At 38.2% G+C, this 19,299-nt stretch overlaps 1 long non-coding RNA gene across 1 annotated transcript; it reads right to left on the reverse strand.

The window, feature by feature from the left end:
- Window positions 1-1,018: 1,018 nt before the first annotated feature.
- Window positions 1,019-18,182, reverse strand: LOC113600651 (uncharacterized). The gene is made up of 3 exons (XR_003421750.2): window positions 17,957-18,182; window positions 9,275-9,472; window positions 1,019-1,227 (listed from the first exon to the last, which is right to left on the reverse strand). It is a non-coding gene; the product is annotated as an uncharacterized LOC113600651 (long non-coding RNA).
- Window positions 18,183-19,299: the final 1,117 nt, after the last annotated feature.

Genomic DNA, 19,299 nt, shown 5'->3' on the forward strand with positions numbered 1-19,299 from the left:
ATATATATATAATTATGTATATACTTTAGCCCTTCAACTGTCCATGGACACCTGGGCTCTTTACAGAGTTTGGCTATTATGGATAATGCTGCTATAAACATCAGGGTGCATGTATTCCTTTGAATTAGTATTTTTTTTATTCTTTGGGTAAACACCTAGTAGTGCAATTGCTAGATCATGGGGTAGTTGTATTTTTAACTTTTTGAGGAACCTCCATACTGTTTTTCTGAGTGGCTGTACCAGTTTGCATTCCCACTAACAGTGTAAGAAGGTTCCCCTTCCCCACATCCTGGCCAACACCTGCTGTTTCTTGTGTTGTTGATCTTAGCCATTCTGACATGTGTGAGGTGATACTCATTGTAGTTTTGATTTGTATTTCCCTGATGATCAGTTATGTTGAACATCTTTTATGTGTCTATTGGCCATCTGTAGATCTTCTTTGGAAAAATGTCTGCTCATGCCTTCTGCCCATTTTAAATTGGATTATTTGTTTTTTGGACGTTGAGTTTTATAAATTCTTTATATATTTTGGATACTAACTCTTTATCAGGTATAAAATTTGCAAATATCTTTTCCCATTCTGTACGTTGCCTTTTAGTTTTGTTGATTATTGATTGATTGTTTCCTGTACAGGTGTTTTTTGGGGTTTTTTTTTGTTTGTTTTTTTTGTGTTTTTTTGTTTTGTTTTGGTTTGGTTTGGTTTTTTTTGATGAAGTCCCAGTAGTTTAGTTTTGCTTTTGTTTCTCTTGCCTCAGGAGACATACCTTGTAAGAAGTTGCTAAGGCCAATATTAAAGAGGTCACTGTCTCTGGGATTTTAATGGTTTCAGGTCTTACATTTAGGTGTTTGATCCATTTTGGATTTATTTTTGTGTTTGGTATAAGAAAGTGGTCCAGCTTTATTCTTTTGCATATTGCTATCCAGTTTTCCGAACACCATTTGTTGAAGAGACATTCTTTTTCTCATTGGATATTCTTTCCTGCTTTCTTCAAAGATTAATTGACCATATAATTATGAGTTCATTTCTGGATTTTTTATTCTGATCCATTGATCAATGTGTCTATTTTTGTGTTAATGCCATACTGTCTTGATCACTACAGCTTTGTAAATGTAACTTGAAATCTGGAATTGTGATGCCTCCAGCTTTGCTTTTCTTATTCAAAGTTGCTTTGGCTAATTGGGGTCTTCTGTGTTTCCATACAGTTTTTAGGATTGTTTGTTCTAACTCTGTAACATAGAAAAAAATTTTAAATTATACTTACATGTGTATTTTTATTGTGGAGAAAAAAATATGATAGAGCAATCAACAAAATATTTTGAAACATAAAAACCAGGGGGATAAAATTCTGGATAAGGGGCATTAGGATGGAAAAACAACTTCATGGAAAGAAAGGAACAGTGTAAATTTTTTTTTTACTATTACAAAGAGTTTTTCAAGAATTTTTTTTTTAACAGATGATGGTTAGGAACTAACCATTGTAGAATTTAAATACGATTGGATACATTTAGAAGAGTAATATAACAGTTTTGTATTGAAACATCAATATTTACAACCTGCTGGAAACATTATTCTTTGCAACTATTAAACTTACAATAAAATTACAGAAGTAAATGTTTTTTTAAAAATGTGCCAGGGAGTATATTAGCAAAAACATTTGAAGGCCATGGGTTTACATGACCTACAAGTTAAAGTCTACCTCTGCCATTAATTAGCTGTGTAGCCATGGGCTAGTCATTTAACCTAAGCGTTTATTTCCTTATCTATAAAATGGGAAATAATAAAACCGACTTTGCAGATTAGATTGAATAAACTTTGTAAAAATTCCTAGCAAGCCTAGCACTCAAGCTTGGTACTCAATAAATGTTACTCAGTGGTACTCAATATTAATAATAGCTAATATTTCTTGATACTATATGATAAACACTGAACTAATGTAATTTAATTATCACATTCTATGAGGTAAATTTCTATGAATCACAGATGAGTAAACAGAGGCACAGAGCAGTGTCTTTTTGTCTTTCAAGTACTTTACAAAAAACAGTTGGATAGTGGTAGAGCCATTATTCAAAATCAAGTAGTTTGACTCTAGAGCCTTCCTTTGATACCTAACTTTTCTTTCCTAGAGGCCCCTCTTCTACATCCTACTAACCTGGGTTACTATCAGAATTGAGGAGTAATTCTCTATTTACAAGTGGAACTGTTTGCTCTGTTGGGTCCCTTCTTACCATTTTTCCTCATTGCTGACTTTCTAACCATTTGCATATCATTGCAAAGAAGATGATACCTTTAAGGCATGCTGGGATGAAGGATTGAGGCATTTCATTGCAGGACATGGCCAGCTCAAGTAGTTTCAGTTTCCCCAAGCCTAGCTTGACCATCTTGAGGGCTGAGTAGAATCTGTGCCTCCACAGACTTGCAACTCATTCCTGGTACTCAATATGCCAAGGCACACAGTTTGGGGAGCTCTAATATAGATATATTGAAGAGAAGTCTTTACTCTCTTTTTCCTTTGACATGGGTTTACAGGAATAATTGATGGGTCTCTATTTTGGCAGCTATCCTGGTTAGCTTGGCATTATATAAAAATGTTTCTTTGTCAAAGTTGACATTACCAGAATATTGCAGTTAAGGAAAGTATTCTAGTCAGATGCCATCCCTCAACTAACAAAAGTCAACATTACCTTTGTTAACAAGAAAACCAACAGGCCCAAGATGGAGTCACATATGCTGGGCTAAGTCACCAAACCAGGGCTTCATACATAACCTAACTGCAGTTTCAACCTCCCCTGGAAATGTAGTCTTGACAAGTCAGTCAGGAATTTTCTGGTCAGCACCAATGAGGTGATCTGTCACACAGGCCCTCTTTATCTCACCCCTCAAAAGGAAGATGAATTCATCAGCATGATAAGACCTCCTGCCTTCCCCTTAAGGAAAGGTCACCTTGCTTGAAACTCTTTTTTTTTTCTTTTCTTTTCTAATAACTTCCTTACCCTATCCTCTTTCCTGTAAGACACCTTCCATTTTATACAACTCCTCAGGACCATCTTTCTACTTGCTAGATGGGATACTGCCTGATTCATGAATCACTTAATAAAGTCAATTAGATCTTCAAATTTACTCAGTTGGATTCTTTTTTGTTCAACACCCCAATCCTTCAAAGAATGCAATATGAAGCATTGCTTATTCTCTTTCATCCACTCGTTCCTAACTACTTTGACAGGTGTGTAAAGAAAGAAGTCCCCTTGAATGTGAATGTCTGAAACTTATATCGAAACTCTTATCATCTTGCCTAAGTTTGAATCCAATAGGGGAAAACACACACACACGCCATAATAATTAAAAGCAATACAGGATCAATGGATTGTTTTGTAATCATAGTTCTCTATTCCTATGCAACAGTTTTTCATTAAGATTATATTAAATACTATAGAAGCACTTGGCTGGTTCAGTCAGTAGAGCATGTAACTCTTGATTTGGGGTTTGTGAGTTTGAATCCCACATTGGGGGTAGAGTTTACCTTTAAAAAAGATTATATCAAATAGTATCAAGATTCTGAAGTAAGTGAATACTAAATACCTGTGCGTAACTCCGTGAATTTTACTTATGAATGCCCCTGTATAATCAGCACACCGATCAAAAAACAATATTACCAGTACCACCAAAAGCCCTTCATTCACATATTCCCTTCGAGCCACCCACCCCCATAAGGATATTCCCTTAGACTGACTTCTAACACTATAGACTAGATTTAATCATTTTTGAATTTTATATAAATGGAATCATACAGTTCATATTATTTTGTGCCTGGTTTCTTTCATTTAAAAATATGTTTGATGGAATAAAGATAGATGTATAGACCAATAAACTATAATAGCCAAGTAAGCCCTCGCATAAATGGCTAAATTATCTTTGACAAGGGGCCAAAACCACTTAATGAGGAAGGACAGTGGCTTTAACAAAAGATGATGGGAAAGCTGGACATCTACATGCAAAAGAATAAAATTGGACCCTTACCCTATATCATATACAAAAAATCAACCCAAATGAATTAAAAACCTAAATGTAAGATCTAAAACTATAAAAATACTACAAGAAACTATAGAGAAAAAGCTTCAGGACATTAGGTTTGGCAATTATTTCTTGTGTCTGACACCAAAAGCACACAAAACAAAAACAAAAATAAATTGGACTTCATCAAAATTAAATACTTCTGTACAGCAAAAGACACAATCACCAGAGTAAAAATCTCTGCATACAGAATGGGAGAAGGAGCACCTGAGTGTCTCAGTCAGTTTAGCATCCAACTCTTAGTTTCAGCTTGGGTCATGATCCCAGGGTCATGGGATCAAGCCCTGCATCAGGCTCTGCACTGACAGCATGGAGCTTGCTCAAGATTCTCTTTCTCCCTGTCTCTGTCTGCCCCTTCCCTGCTCACACATGTGTACTCCCTCTCTCTTTCAATATAAATAAATAAATTAAAAAAAAAAAAGGAATGGAAGAAAATATTTGCAAATCATATATCTGGTAAAGGGCTAATACCCAGAATATATAAAGAAATACAACTTAACAACAAAAAACAACTGGGTTGAAAAATGGGCAAAGGACTTGAACAGACATTTCTCCAAAGATAATTAATAATCAAATGGCCAATAAGCATATGAAAAGATGTTCAACATCACTAATTGTTAGAGACATACAAATCAAAATCACAATGAGATACCACCTCACACCCATTAGGATGGCTGCTATTAAAAAAAAACAAGAAATGTTGACAAGGATATGGAAGAATTGGAACTTTTATGTACTGTTAGTGGGAATGCAAACTGCTGCAACCACTATAGAAAACAGTATGGTGGTTCCTCAAAAAGGTAAAAATAGAATGCATAGGAGCCAGATATCCACTTCTGGGTATATATCCAAAAGAATTGAAGGCAGAATCTTGAGAAGATTATTTGCACACCCATGTTCACAGAGGCATTACTCATAAGAGCCAAGTGTCTATCAGTGGAAGGATAAACAGAATGTGGCATATACATATAAAGGATATTATTCTGCCTTAAAAAGGAAGAAGATCCTGTCACATGCTACATTGTGGGTGGACTTTGAGGGCATTATGCTAAGTGAAATAAGTCACGCAAAAAATACTGTATGGTTCCACTTATATGAAGTATCTAATGTAGTCAAACTCATAGAAACAGAAAGTAGAATGGTGGCTGCCTGGGGCTAGCTGAAGGGGGAAATGGGGAATTGTGTTTAATTCAGTTTTGCATGATGAAAAAGGTGTAGAGATCTGTTGAATTACAAGGTGAATATTTACCACTACTGAACAGTACTTAAAAATGTACACTTAATAAACTTTATATTACATGCCTTTACTACAATTAAACATCTAAAAATTTTTAAACGTTTGAGAGACTTAATATTGTACATAACTGTGATTCATTCATTCTCATTGCTATATATATTCCATTAGGTGCATATGCCACAATATATTTGTCCATTCTACTGTTGATGGACATTTGGGAAGTATGTAGTTTGTGGTTATTGTAATTAGTGCCATACATAGCATTTGAAAATGAGGCAAATAAAAATCTATCAGAATTTTAGAGCTTCGAAGGCACTCACAGAGCACTCATAATGTATTTTAAATATGTTAAAATATTCTCCATCCTTGCTCTCAGCTTGTATAGCCAACTGCTACCTTAACTTCTCCCTGTGGATATCTAATAGACATTTCAAACATATCATGCCCAAATATGCTTTACCTGCAATCTTCTTCACATCTATTGGCAACTCTATCCTTCTAGTTGCCCAGAACAAACTTTAACATCTTGACTTCTTTCTTTCACACTCACATCCAAGGCATCAGTAAATAATGATGGCTCTACCTTCAGAGTAAATCCAGAATCTGACTACTTTATATTATCTCTACTGTTACCATATCACAACACCATCATCTCTGCTTGGGTTATTGCAATTACCCGCTTAGACAGACTGCACTTAGCCCATGCCCCTTCCCATCTTTTCCTTCACCACCCAATCTATTCTCATTACAGCAGCTAGAGGGACCCTGAGGCATTTTATATTTTCCAATAGCAGCCAGAAGAATAACTCTCATCCCATGTACTCTTCTGCAACGTGACTTTGCCACCCCCCAACTAGAAGTGGAATCTAAATCACCTCTTATGAATCCAGGCTAACATCTGAGACTTGCTTGGACAATAGAATGAGGCAAAATGGCTAGTTCATAAGAAGCCTTGCAGCATCCACTTAAGACCTCATAGAATGCTCGCCTTTGCAATGCTGCCCCTGGGAACCCAATTTCCATATTTGAGAAGCCCAAGTTATATGAGGATGTTCCAGTCAATGCCTGAACTGAGGACCCAACCTACAGCCAGCATCACCTGCCATCTGACTGGAGATCTCAAGGAAGAGCTGCCCAACTGTGCCCAGCCAATTCACAGAACCATGAGAAATAATAAACTGTTTTAGGTCACTAAGATTTGTGGTGGTTTGTTGCACAGCAATAGGTAATAGGAATAGAACTTTTCACAGTGAAAGTCAGATAATGTCATTGATCTGTTCAAAACCCTCCAGTGGCTTCCCATTGTGCCCAGAGTAAGAGCCAAAGTGCTTATAATGGCCTGCAAGATACTGCATGATGTAGCCTACATCCCTTCCTCACTTCTCCATGGTTACTCGCTCTAGCTTTACTGCCATCTTTCTTGCTACTCCCTAAACACTCCTGCATTAGGGACTTTGCACTGGCTACTCATCTTCCCTAGACATCTAGTTGACCATCTCTCCTCACTCACTTTCTTGAGTTTTCTCACATCTCCATGAGGCCAACCCTGACCACCAATTTAATACAATTTAATCCAGTCCCTCCCCACCCCAGAACTTCCAATTACCCTTACCCTGCTCTACTTGTTTTTCCACAGCACTTACTATTTGCTAACATAGTATGTAATAGTATTTATTTATTATGCTATTGTATACTTTCTGGAAGTCCCTCAAGGACAGGGAGTTTTGCTTTATTCCTTTACCTACTGTGTTCTCATCATGTAAGACCGTATCTGACACATAGTAGGACTCAATAAATGTTTGTATTGTATGTCCTAATAATAGCTGAGACTTAGTTAACCAAGATAGCCATGAGGGTAAGGTAAAGGTGACTAGCAGAGCCATGTAAGAAGAGAGAGGTAAAAATAAGTACAGGGGAATGGGTTATATTTCCAGAATCCTAGTCACTGCCCATTCCCCCACTCCTAGCTTTCCATGCAAGGTGAAAAATATAAGGTGGAGACCAAGTTTGGAAGAAAACATTCAGCTCATGTAAGAAACCCAAGATGGTTACATGTCATGTAAGTCAAAGCCAATGCATGAGTTGAGCTAAACTCCATTATAATACTGTTCCTAATTACAGTGAATTGCAGCCAAATTACACTTCCCAAAACCAAATAAATATACAATATACCAGGTGGTAGCCCTGTTTCAAACCAGAGTTTCAAAGGAATTGCTTGGTATTTGTTTTGAACATGCTGTTCTGCAATTATCTGATTAACAATTCAGTTTTCCCAGAATTGCAGAACCAAATTCATTTTTTTCTTGATATTATTGGTCATGAGATATTACTATACCTTTATAATATAGTTAGCTCTAAATTATTAGCCAAAAAAAGTAAACCTGACCCTTCAGGTCAATAGAATATTAATTTTGAGTTGTGTGTAAACATGTAGATTAGAACAAAAAAAGTCATCACAGAAAGATGTATTTGAGTGCTTTAAAAAAAATTATACAGCCTCCATATTTGAAAAAAATGTCATGAAATACAAATGAGTAATAAAAATATTCAATTTCACTGGTAATCAAAAAAGGCAAAGTTAATGATAAACCTTTCTATGCAAGGTGCCGAATTATTTTTAATGCTGACAATGATGTGGGCTTTCTCATACATTGCAGATGAGAATATGTATTAGCTGTACATTTCTAGATCAGTTTAAAAATAAGTACAAAAAATAACCCAATATACAAAGATATTTTAAAATGTGTATTTTTTTAGCCATGGTAACACTAGCTGCTGAGACATTGGCCCAAAAATGTAGTATAATGGCTCAAACAAAATAGAGTATTTCTTGTTCATAGGATATTCCTAAATTATTTCAGGTCTTGTGTGTGTGTGTGTGTGTGTGTGTGTGTGTGTGTGTGTGTGTGTAAAAGAGAAAGAACAGCAGAGAGAGATGCAGGGACAGAGGAAGGGAGAGGGAAAGAGAGATGCTCTATACGATTATACAATCATTCAAGAATCTGGAAATTAATGGATCCTTGGCCCGATTCAATGGAGATGTCCAGGGGTCATTCGGCAGAAGTAGAAAAAGTATAGAGAAGTGTACATGTAATGTTTTATGGGGATGCCTGGAAGTAACTCACATTCCTCTGGATAGAACTCAGCTATGTGGGCACATTTCACTGTGAGGGGACTGGGAAATGTGGTCTAGTTGTGTGCCCAGAAAGAAGAAACAATGAATGGGTTTGCTGAAAAGTTAGCACTCTTTGTCACATTCTTTTACCTAATAATGTACTTCTAGAAGTCTATTCTAATTCTAAGGGTATTGAAATATATAACAGATTAGTTTGGTGTAGCAAAACACCAACAATACATCATATGACTAATAATACCAACTAGCTCACAAGTTTCAGTACATTCAAAGAGTGAAATATACAGCAATTTAAAATTAGGCCTACAAATAATTTTTCTTAACATGGAAAATATCAGCATTAATTTTAAATTAAAAGCCTTAATAAAGGCCTTATTTGTAGCACTTTATATGTGTGTGTGTATATGATATATATGATATGATATATATAATATAATATATATTATATTATATATTATATTATATTATTATATAATATATATATTATATATATAATATATATATCATATATATCGTATATCTTCCCCTAAATAAGGATATGATTAAGTAGGTAATACATTCCTTTCTGTGTAATGTTCTACTTATGTTATGCTTACAAGGATTACAATGGAAAAATGTTTCTTTTATGTTAAAGTCTAAAGCAAGAAAAATGCTTTATATGATTATAACTATGTAAAAAATAATCATGAAAAACATAGGATAAAATGTACCGAAATGCAACAATGGTTTGTCTTTGTGTGATGAGATGAATGCATTTATTTCTTCTTTTTCTGTATATGAAATTTCCATTTTTTTCTAGAAATAACTCTTATTACTTTATATTGGAAAAATTTACCTTGTCAAACAGGCTAATAAGTTGAGTGAATCCTTTAATAAAGTTGAATCTCTGCTGTAAAGTGGGTGGTGACAATCCTAGAAATGGAAGTTGGAGCTTCCTTGAGTTCTTGCCCCTTAGGAGAGAGGTGATGAAGGGAGGAATCGGTAGTCATTGGCATTGTTCTTGTCTCCCCAAAGGCTGACTGGTACAGGAACCCTTGAACATGGCAGTATGGGAGAGGAGAGCACACCAAGGAGCATCAGTGACTGGTGCTGAGAGATCCCCAAAATGTTGGCATAAAGCCCCAGCTTTACGTATTCTTCCAGGTCCCCTATTCTATACTTCTCTATCCTGTTCTTGTGACAAGAGGTGGTAGTAATTGAGAAGCAAAAAGGCAGAAGCACATGGCTTTTCCCTAGTGTGAGCAAGAAATCTAGCTGCTTTATCTGACTTCACAAAGATTGCTTGTTACAATAGAATAACAACTAGACTAACTCTCAGAAGACCTACACTACTAAGTATGTGATTCCAGCTCTAACTCCAATTCTAGACTGCTTATAGTCCTCCACCGTGCCAGGGTGCCTCATGCCTCTATGCCTTCCGTCACTTCTGGAGTACTGCTGGCAGACATCCAGCCCGCAGCTATTAGCCCTCTTCCAGAATTTCCTTTGTTGCAGGTTGTCTTATTCATTGAGTACTTCTTTATTTTTTAGCACACACACACACAAAAAAGTTGTGATGCATGACCGAAAGATGGAAGAAATTGTAAGAACAGTGGAATTGAGTGACTGTGCTCAGGCAAGAGACAGTGGTCAAGAGTGATTAATGTATAATCAAAAGCTGAGTGTGGAAGCCAGAGCACTCCTGTGGTAGCATATAAAGAGGCTTTCATCGCCTATACAGGAGAGAAGAAAAAGCTGATGACCCTCCTTAATCATTATAGGATAGCTTCAAAGAAAGTAAAATTCTCTATGTAGGCAGGGCTGCTATACACAGATTAGGACTCTGGATGGCCAGTGCTGGACTTTGTACTAGAATAGGGGATTGTAACCCAAAGTTGATGCAGGATCTGGCTAATATATACCAGCAGGAGTTCAGGAAATATGGGACTGACCTCAAAGGTGCAGGGATCCAGAAGAGTAAAACATAGAGATGAATAAGGAAGAGTTTGTCAATTCTGGTAGCACTTTCCACTGACACAGGATTTAATACGAGGCAATGACCTCAGAAGATGGATCTAATATGTGGCTAACTTAGCTTTTTAGGAATCTTGGAAAAAGTGATGGACCACACCAAAGGAAATACAAATGCCAGAGCTGCCAATGCAGATGGTGGAACAATGGATCAAAAGTCCAGACGGATTACCAAATAGATCCCAGAGATTACCAGATAGATACATAAGTTACCAAAAGCAAGAAAGCCCACCAGTCAACCATTTACCAAAGCAATAAGGATGCATTGATGAGAGGGGCAGTCTCTCATGACAAGCTCAGTAGTAGCTACTGTCTGTGGGCCAGGTAGGAGGTGCTGTTAGGGCATTGATCTCCTAAGAGGGGTGATAGAAACAAACCCAAGGTAACAGCGTCCAGGCAGTGGCGATTACATATCGGAAGAAGGTGGGTACAGTTATTATAATGTAGAAACTGTGGCACAATGCGAGGCACAGAACAAACTACACAGGAAATGGATACTAGAGAATTATTAGAATTGGGCAGAGAAGGAGACATTCTTGGAAGAGGGAACTGAGTACACAAAGACAGGGAAGTGTGAAACAGCATGACCCATGTGGGGATTCAATGTAATGAGTGTGTAGAGGAGGAGATGCTATAGACAGTCACGAGAGGATCAGATCCAAGACTGTTTAGAGGTCAGAGTGTGGACCTAATCATAAAAGCTACAGGGAGCCATTAAAGTATTATATAAGCAAAATAATGGTACCTTTAATCCCAGTTTCAGGACAATGCAATCATGTTTCCACAGTAGCTAAAGAAGTGTTCTAAAAGATCATCTCAGTCAGCTATTGATGTATATATAACAAACCATCTCAATGTTATAATACCATATTCATTTATTCTTACATGTCTGCGGGTTGGCCAGGCCTATCCAGGCTGAGCTTGGCTGATTGCTCTGCCTCAATCTGCAAATCTAACTGGGATCAATTCCTTGTTGTAAGGGGCTCAGATTTGCTCCATGTTTGTTCATTCTGGGGCCTGAAGGGGGGGCTTCTTCTCATCCTCCTTGGTGTAGTTGACTATCCAGGGCATCTCCTTCCCATGGCAATGGCAGAAGCCACTGAGGGCAGGCAGGAAATGTGATGTCTCTTAAGGCTGAGGCTCAGAACAGGCACATAGTGCTATCCATCCCCATTGCATTGGCCAAAGCAGTTTAGATGGCTAAGTCCAAAGTTAAGAGACCAGGAAGTACATTATGGCCCTAGTGAAAGGAACTACAGACTCACTTTTAAAGAGTGTAGATACAGGGAGAGGTGAAAACTTGGGGTCAATTATTTAATCTACCTCAGAGGTCATTTTTACTCAGTACTTAGAAGCTACATGGTATAATAAAAAGAATATCAATTGTGGAGCCAGACAAGCACTTAATAGCTCCATGGCTTTCCATGAGTTATTTAAAATTCTTCAGACATGAGTTTTCTCATCTACAGAATCTAGATTGATACCTCCTTCATCTTCTAAGTGATTACAAGTATTACATGTGATATTGTCCATGGGTGTGCACTTTGGGCACCAGTACTAATTAGGACCTCTCTGACTAGCAGTTATATCTAGTGTGCCGTGACTGTATTAATAAAAACTATGGGGAGGGAGATCAACAGTTGGACTTTGGTGCTGCAAAGTTACCATATTGGAGAGAAACAAAAATCCAGCAGAACCCAGAATGCATGTCCCAAGATGCCTATTAACACCCTCTCTGTGGGCAACGACAGCCATTTGTCTTTGAGGAAAGATGTATCTCCCAAAAGAAAGGCCAGCCATTTGCTAATATGTGTTTGGTCTGATCGGCCTTTTACACATCCACTCTGTTCTTTGGCACCTTCAATTTTTGGTTCATGAAAAAGAGGGGTATTTACCCCAGAGGGATCTAGGACAAAACTGGGCAGGAAGGACACAAATGGTAAAAGCTCCTCCTGACATTGCTTTTGAGTTGTTTTCCCTGAATCTGCTGCTCCTGCCCTGTCCAGATGGCCTCCCTTAGCCAAAGGATTGTACCAAAGATAATACCCAAAGTGCCCTTATTTATCTTCTCAGATTGAGACCGACTGGCCCAACATCACATCGCTCTTTGAACTCAAACCTCTTGAGTCCCACAACAATGCTCTTTCTCCTGTTGGTATAAATTAGATAGGCAAAAGGCTAAGCTGCTATATAAAAGACCACCAAATATAGTGGCTCCAATAGTACTGAGAATTTCTTTTTCATATAGCCCAGAGATGGGCCAGCAGTCTCGAATGGGTTAGAGGCTGTGATCCTTGTGGACTTCCAGGAGTCCAGGTTCCTTCTGTCTTTTTACTCCAATATCCTTTAGCAGCCCTTCCCAATGGAGCTTTCAGAAGAGAATTAAGTTTTAATGCTTTAAAGCATCCACTGTGTTAATGAATTAACTTTTCTCCTAGGTATCTAGAGTAGTATAGCTTTGTACCATCCTTGGAATAATGGAGATTAGAGTTACTTAACTCATTTTCTGTAAGGCTTAATTCTCTTACAGAAACCAGTTGAGATAGGCTGCTAGAGTATGGTTCTAATCCTATAGTTGAAGACGGACCCCAGCACCATATCTGTACATTCCAATCTATAGGAAGGGAAACCAGAGAAATGGGAGAAAGGAGATTCTTTAAACAGTGTAACTGGGAAGTTGTATACATTACTTTTGCTCACACCTGATTGGCCAAAATATAATTTCATGGCCAAATCTAATCACAAAGGTGCTAGGGAAAGTAGTTTTCTAGCTTGGCAGCCATATGCACAGTTAAATCTTTTGGGGACTCTATTACTAATAGGAAGGAGGATGGAATAAACATAGAGATAGTTATCAACCTCTGCCACATGTGACTATTATTCTCTAGACAGTAAGTTTAATGAAAACAGGAACTGTGTCTCATTAACTAAGGACAAATAAGTGTATTTTTCAGCATAGTATCTAGAACATTGAAGACCCTTAATGACTTTGATTGGAATTCCATTTACTTATATCACGTTGAGGTAATTCAGAGGAGTGTCTTAAGGTACGATTTTCAAAAGACCCAGGGACTAAATACTTCAGTGAAAACTTATTTAACATTTTCTTTTTGTATGTGTGAAGGATGAGGGTAACCTTGACTTGTTCTGAGCTAAGTTTCTCTTTGTTATTTTAAATTTTGATTTACTTTGACTTTCCAAATCTTCAGGATCAACTTTGTGGACTTTCATAAGCCTGAGGAAGAAATCATCCCTCCTCCACTGGGACACAAAGGGTACTGTTAGTATATAACAATTATGTGGAACAAAGCTGATATTTGTAAAAAGCATATTAGAATGGTGCCTGGCACATAATGAGTGTTGTATAAGTGTCATAGATGATAGAAGATAGTCAGAGAAATGGAAGGTAGGAAGGAAGGTGGAAGAAAGGGATGAATACGCCAAAAAACAAGCCAGCGTTTTCCCCATATTTTGGAATAGCTTATAACATTTTATCCTAAAAGCAGAAACAGTCCCTAGGCCTCTATGGCAGGAGACATCTCACCAGACACCTGAAGATTCATTTCCCTGCTTGGCTAAACTTGGACGTACTTTGCCTACTATATGTGCTATGGTCAAACTAACTGCTTACTAGGCTCTTAGGGGAAACTAAAATGACAAGCGAAAGTGGGCCAAAGTAGACACTGGTTTAACAGGGCCTGACTCAGAAGGAGGCCAGTGCCACAGCAAGCAACTCTAGGATGTCTTATAGAAGCCTCAGACCTAGTCTTCTAGGGTCATTCTCCCACATATTAGGGGTAATCTAGCACACAGAATATTCCAGGATAGAAGCTATCTTGGGCATGTAAAATGTGTCCATTCCCTGGTTTTGGTATAGGTGATTATGATGGATGCATGGTTTTGCCCACCATGCATCCATTCTCTTTTTTTGGTAATAGCACTTTGCTGCCCTTCTAGGGATCCTCAGTTCTCCCTTTCTACATGATTCTGATACAGTTGTGCCTAGCCCCTACCAGAACCAGAATAACCACTCAGAGCATGCCTTCTTTCTGACTATGCGGTTGATTTATGAATGGGTGTATGATTCAAACTGTTCTAGAGTCATCCTTAAAATTTAAGATAGACAATGGAAGAAAGAGGGGAGATTCTTCTGGAGAGATGAAGGAAAGTAGAAGTTGCTCTACTTGAAAACATTTCTCCTAGCCCTAGAAAGGCCACATGTCGTCAAAAAATGTAGCCAAATCAAAGGGGAAGGCAGAGTTGAGAACACATCAGATGGGAAGTAATGATACTATTTGAACCCCAAGGTCCAGTTGTGCCTGAAGCTAGATTTTCCCCTTTCAGCTACATGCACCAATGCATTCCCATTTTTAATTAAGCTTATTTGAGTTAGAATGTCTGTCATTTGCTTCCAAGAAAGTTCTAATTTACAAAGTGCCTGACTTGATTTGGTTACTCTAACAGCTCCTACAGTTCTAGGATGGCCAGGCAGCTAAGGGCCTATAAACAGCTCCTACAGTAATGTCCCAGTGCTTCAGAAAACTGCTCCATGTTCCACATTGTACTTTCTACTCTTAACCCTCTTTGTCTAGCTCCTTATTTCTACTCCTGTCCTGTGGTCTAGTACCTGGATCTCCTTGGATTGATACTTCATGGTACATTGAGCCTGACCTTCTATTTCAGTCTTACCCTGAATGTAGTTCTCCCCAAATCCTGGAGTGTGCCCTTTTTATCCAATGGGCCAGTGTTTCCAACCTCCGCACCCAGCCCAGGGCCCCTGAGCCAGACATCTGTCCCAGAGCAAGAGCCACTGACTCATTTTGTTTCCTTCAGTGGGCCCTGCAGCCAATCTTCCAGGTCCCCTTAGTACATGTTCACTTTCTTTTTGATGTTCCTGCCCTTGGCTTCAACTTGCTATTCAGGAAACCCAGAGATCAAAACCTCCTCGCTAGCCCACCAAAATATTCATACTACTTTCCTCAGATTTGGTAGTAGGGATTTTTGCTGGGAAATGATAAGAAAGAATAAACTTTTCTAAAGAGGTTAGTCATTCAAATAAAGAAGCCCTAAAAATCTACATTGCATAAGACACTCTGACCACAAAAAGAAGAATGTAAGGCCTTATGAGAATATGTCCCTATAATGGGCTCAATTATGTCCCCTCAAGAATTCATATGTTGAAGTCTTAACCCCCAGGGCCTCAGAGTGTGACTATATTTGGAGATAAAAATCTTTAAAGAGGTAATTAAGTTAAAATGAGATCATTAGGGTGGGCCCCAATCCAGTATGACTGATGCTCTTACTGAAGAGAGTAGGACACAGATACAGAGGGAAGATGGTATGAAGGCACAGAGAGAAGACAGCCAGCCATCTGTAAGCCAAAGAAAGGGTTTCAGATGAAACCAGCCCCGTGGACACCTTGATCTTGAACTCGTAGCCTCCAGAACTGTAAGAAAATACATTTTAATTGTTTAAGCCCCTCAGTCTGTGTACTTTGTTATGGTATCCCTTGCAAACTAATACAGTTCCCTACTAATTATTAGTGACCTGGCATCTCTCCTCATCAAATCCTTTGTGAAAGAACAATAGGAATCTTTTCCTGATTCTCTCAAAAAGATAATTCATATATTTGTGCAATTACCACTAACCACTTACAACTTAGCTAGTAACTAAGGAATACATCTGGGGTCTCAGTCACTTGTGGGAGAGGAAACTAAAGTGCCAGCCTTCTTTTCCTCCAGAATCAAATATGGTCCCTCTTCCTCTTCTTCTTTCCCTTCTTCTCTTCTTGAATAATCTGTGCAAAAGCCATTGGATGCAACTGAGCAAGCAAAGTGTAGTGTTGGGGGTTAGGGGGATAATAAGCTGTGGTGGTGGCCCAGAGCAGGGCGCAAGAGCCTGAATGGGAGGAGTAGGATATCCATATAAGGGCTAAGCTTAGCACAGGGTAGCCTGACCAAGAAGAGAAGGGCATTTATGTCCTAGTGTGAAGAGTTGAAACTGAACAGAGTAAGGTGAGGCTCCATGTGGGAGGGTGACCCCATGTGGGGTGTCATAGCCAAAGCAAGGTGAGGAGGGTGTCCCTTCCCCCCAGGGATGCAACCCAGTGTAAGCAATGAAGTCTGAGCAGATTGAGGAAGGTATCCATTTAGCAAGGTGGCTCAGCCTGGTGTCAGAGGACTAGAAGGATGAGGAAAGCATTCACATGGGATAGGAGGGGGGGCACTGGTATGGTATGTTGGAGCACCAATGGGGTGAGGAGGATGCCCACAAAGAAGGGTGGGCTGGTATGAGGTGGCAAGACTTAAGCTGCATACATGGGGCATCCATGTGGTAGGTCAACCCAGTGTGGGGTGTTGGAACCCAAGCAGTACAGAAGGCAGATAGGAGGTTGGTTACATAGAGTTGGATTGATTCAATAAATAAATATAGTAAGAGCAATGACAGCTAGGTGTCTCACTATTGGAGAAGGAAATTACAAATATGGCAAGAGAAAATCAGAACCCTGTGCTGGTGATGTGAACACAGAGGTTTAAGATGAGAGAGAGAGAGATGGGTAGAGATTATAGATAGATGGCTAGACAGTTAGATTTTTTTTAAATGTCAAAGTGTACATGCACACATCTGCACATTCCCCAGCTTTGTGCACTGAGAACATCTGGGAGCAGTGACACTCCAATAGCAATGAGCATACTGAGGGCATAGATTTGGGTTTCTAAACACTATTCTCCACTAAAGAACATAAAAGACTCTTGGATAAATGGCTGATTCTAGAACTGGGCTAAGGAAAGCACCAGATAAGCCTGAAACCTCTTTTGTACCAAAAATTTCAAAAGTAATCAAAGAATTTAGAAACACGTCACACCCAAAGTATACAGAAGCCAGCTTGAAGGGACTCCCACTAGCCAAATATGGAACAATATTAGCATGAAAATAAAGACGGTAACTGATTATATAACCCATTAAATAAAATAGAAATCTGTGAGTCCATACTCATATAAATAAATTGCAAATAACAATAACAGATACGATGGAGCATCAATCCCATCAGCAACTTTCTCTCATATGCTTCAGAAAAGAAAATTATTTTTACTGCAAATTTTCTGCAAACTTGGGATCTTTTCCAAATTAAAAAAAAAAAAAAAGTTCAAGAATGCAGGACAACTGGCCCAGTCTCTTCAATAAATTTGTGTCATGAAAAAAGGGGTAGATTAAAAGAGGCTTGTGGGACATAACAAGCAGATGCAAACATCGTCCTGGCTGAGATTCATTTTTGGATAAACAGTGATAAGGCACATTTTGGAGACAATCGGGCAATGTAAATATAGTTTATTATTAGATGAGATGAAATGTGCTGAAATGGAAAAGTGGAGATCATTGATCAGAAAAGGAAAAAAAAACAGGAAATAAAATAGAACAGTAGTATATATCATGATCTCGTTTTATAGAAAAGAGAGAAATATAAATAAAGTTCTGGAAGGATAAATACTAACCTTAGCGCTGGTACTGAGGGGTGGGAATACTTTTGTTCTGTGATTTTTGCTTGTCCTTATTTTCTGATGTATGACAATGGACACGCTCTGATTTTGTAGTAGTAAAAGATAATCTTTAAAAATAAAATTTAAATAACAGAATTAAATAATACTCACATTTGTATCAGCTGGGACATGTTGATGTTCCAGAAGACATATGGGCAAAGCAACAGAAGCAACTTGTCTGTAGCATAGGGTCCCTAACTCTGCTATATGTGTCTGAGAGGTGCCAAAGGGGTGTGTATGGCTGTACCAGACCATTAAAATTTTTTATTGTTTATTTATTTGGGGAGAGAGAGAGAGAGAGAGCACAAGCAGGGTAGGGGCAGAGAAAGAGAGGGAGAGAGAATCCCAAACAGGCTCCTTGCTGTCAGCGAAGAGCCCAATGTAGGGCTCAAACTCACAAACTGTGAGATCATGACCTAAGCTGGAATCAAGAGTCAGATGCTTAACTAAGCCACCCAGGCACCCCTGTACCAGTCCATTTTAAATACCATATAGAAATGCCTCAGTTATCTTGCCTGCAAAATGGGTACTAATACCCTGCCTCAGGAGGAGATTATCGGGAGTATTATAGGAGTTAATATATTTGTAAAGTGCTGAATAAATTATTAATAGATACCAATAGCACCTCATTTATACAAATACAAAATTTGTGATCATCTGTTTTTTGTTCTATAAAGAAAATGAAAAAAAAAAAAAACCAAGCAGATATAGCTTCCCAGACAGTAGTCCCCCTGATATATACCCCCCCCGCCCACAAGATGTCTGAAACCACAGATGGTACTGAACCCTATTATTTTATGTTTTTTTATACAAACATACATATGATAAGGTTTAATTTATAAATTAGGCACAGTACAAAATTAATAACTAAACAAATAGAAAAATAGAATAATTACAATATACTATAATAAAAGTTATGTGAATGTGGTCTCACTCTCGAAATATCTTACTGTACTCACCCTTCTTCTTGTGATGATGTGAGATGATGTAATGTGTTCTGATGAAATGAAGAAAGCTGAATGTCATAGACATTGTGACATAGCATTAGGCTATTGTTAACCTTCTGATAACACGTCAGAGGAGGATCACTTACTTCCCAGACCAGGGATGACCATGGGTAACTGAAACCACAAAAAGTAAAACCGTGAATAAAAGGAAACTACTATATTTATTTTATGAATTCTTACAGTGTACCTTCTGTATGCTACACACTATTCTAAATGCTCTACAAATGATAAATTTTTAATCATAATAATCATAACAATCCTAGGAGGAGGGTAATCCTGTCCCTCCCCCATAGTATAGATGAAGG

Source organism: Acinonyx jubatus, chromosome F2 (assembly GCF_027475565.1).
Source record: "Acinonyx jubatus isolate Ajub_Pintada_27869175 chromosome F2, VMU_Ajub_asm_v1.0, whole genome shotgun sequence".
Taxonomy (NCBI): domain Eukaryota; kingdom Metazoa; phylum Chordata; class Mammalia; order Carnivora; family Felidae; genus Acinonyx; species Acinonyx jubatus.